Consider the following 2,504-nt stretch of genomic DNA (forward strand, 5'->3'; position numbering starts at 1 on the left):
GAAAAGCACGTTTTCCGTTAAAACGGTGCCGTTCCCTCGACATCGGCGACACATGCCGACAGCTCGCAGGATGGCTCTCCCCCATGTAACCGCTGGACTCCGGGTATGTATGAGTGGCCTCAGGCCCCCCACCATCCCAGTCCACACACGGTCAACGCGGGGTCAACGGTCAACGACCGAATATTCCGAGAATATTCCCTGCAAAGTGAACCACGTTTTTCGTCGCCGGGTACGCACAAGTGACACAAGCATTGTGGACGTAATGCATGCATCATATCATGCCACGTTTACAAGTTATCTTGCGTCAAAGGTACGTCACCCGCCGGACGAACGCTTACTATCTTCGGCGATCCGCCGAAGTCATTCTCCGCGACTACCACTGCTGTGGAGTCACCAACCCCAGCTGTGCTACGTTCGCATCCTCGCGAGCCAACGCCGTCATGCACTTCGCATGGCTGCCACTCGGACTCGCGCCACGTGACAGAGCCAGAATATAAGTAGAGTCGGCGCCGAGCTAGGGTTAGGGTAGACGTTAGACGACTACACCCGGCTGATGAGTCCCAAAAAGGACGAAACCGGTCTCGGGTTGTCTCTTGTCTTCTCCCTCGCTCGCGAATGAATGAAAATTCATTCTCTTGCCTCCTCTACTTGCTCTCGATCACGCCGTTTCGACAACGGCACATGGAGAATGTGGATTGCGCAAAGTGGTGCCGCGATCTCGCCGGATTGCAACACCGCGGGGTGTCTTTGACCCTAAACGCCTAAACGCGCCTAAACCCTAAACCCTAAACCCTAAACCCTAAACCTAAACCCTAAACCCTAAAACCCTAAACCCTAAAACCCTAAACCCTAAACCCTAAACCCTAAACCCTAAACCCTAAACCCTAAACCCTAAACCCTAAACCCTAACCCTAAACCCTAAACCCTAAACCCTAAACCCTAAACCCTAAACCCTAAACCGGCTGATGAGTCCCAAAAAGGACGAAACCGGTCTCGGGTTGTCTCTTGTCCTCTCCCTCGCTCACGAATGAATGAAAATTCATTCCCTCACCTCCTCTACTTGCTCTCGATCACGCCGTTTCAACAACGGCACACGGAGAATGTGGATTGCACAAAGTGGTGCCACGATCTCGCCGGATTGCAGCACCGCGGGGTGTCTTTGACCCTAAACGCCTAAACGCGCCTAAACCCTAAACCCTAAACCCTAAACCCTAAACCCTAAACCCTAAACCCTAAACCCTAAACCCTAACCCTAAACCCTAAACCCTAAACCCTAAACCCTAAACCCTGAACCCTAAACCCTAAACCCTAAATCTTTGTGCCATAGGTCCCTGGGTCGATGCAACGTGTATGTACATTTCTCCAAGTCCCTTAGGGACTGATACAAAAAGCAAGAATCCCTTAGTGCTGTTCACTAAAACACGCTGTCCTGCAATTCCCCCTCTAATAGTGATCGCTGCCCTCCAATCGTGGCTGCAGTGGTCGTCGCCTCCGCAGTGCATCCAGTGCCAGATCGCCACGTCGAGCCTCCTTTGTTACCGTGTCCGAAGGTCTCCATTTCCACTTGACCTCCCCCTCGTGTTCAGTACCGTAGCACGGAGTCCATAGTCGTCGCCAAGCTGTGAGTGCCTCCTTGTTTTCCAAAGAACCACTGTGGAAGAGAAAGAGTTTACGTACGTGGCTGTAAGCATTTCAATGACTGTGCAGCCAACACTCCAGATATCTCACCTACAAAGACAACATTAGGTCTTTTCAAACAATCGTCACCGTTCAACCAACAACAGCCGTTGGATCAATAGATTATTAGGAGAGAAAGTTCAAGCTATGGAGACCTCTTCATCTAGAAAGCGTGGGCGAGAGCCAGATGAAGAGGGAGAGGAGGAGGAGAAAACGCGACTTAAAAGGGGTGAGATTTTTCATGTGAAGCATCGTCTGCTCAGGCCTTGAAATCAAATTGTGGGGGAGGATGCCGAACTAAAGGAGCGGATAGCAGGCGAGTCAACTCCAAGAGGATACATTGAAACTGGAACGCGAGCTCTCTGAAATCCTCCAGCCGCCACCTGAATACTTGAAAAGAGTGGAGGGTATTGCCGAATCAGCATTTGCGCAGGAGTACCAAAGAGTTGGGGGATTAGACAACGTGGAGTCGTTGCGTGAGAAGCTGGAAGAAACAGGAGACATGTGGAAGACGGAGAAAACCATGATAGCACCTATTGTCACGTTAGTTCAGTCGAGTGGCTGGGGAAAGTCGAGGACTACCTGCGAGCTTGCAAATTTAGGTGTGTTCGTCATCTACTGGTCATTCGCTTCATCTGGCACTGCGTACCCTCCAAGGTCTGCCTTTGCGAACTTCTTCTACACAAACACCGTCAATTTGCTCAGCTCTGGTCCTACGCTTTTGTCACAGAGCAGGTTCATGCTCTTCTGCATTGACTACTTTGTATCATGCATCGAGGCTCTTCTGCAGCTGACTTCCGGGGAGGACCCCATGGATGCCAAGAAGT

The sequence above is a fragment of the Selaginella moellendorffii genome, unplaced genomic scaffold (genome assembly GCF_000143415.4).
Source record: "Selaginella moellendorffii unplaced genomic scaffold, v1.0 SELMOscaffold_105, whole genome shotgun sequence".
Lineage (NCBI taxonomy): Eukaryota > Viridiplantae > Streptophyta > Lycopodiopsida > Selaginellales > Selaginellaceae > Selaginella > Selaginella moellendorffii.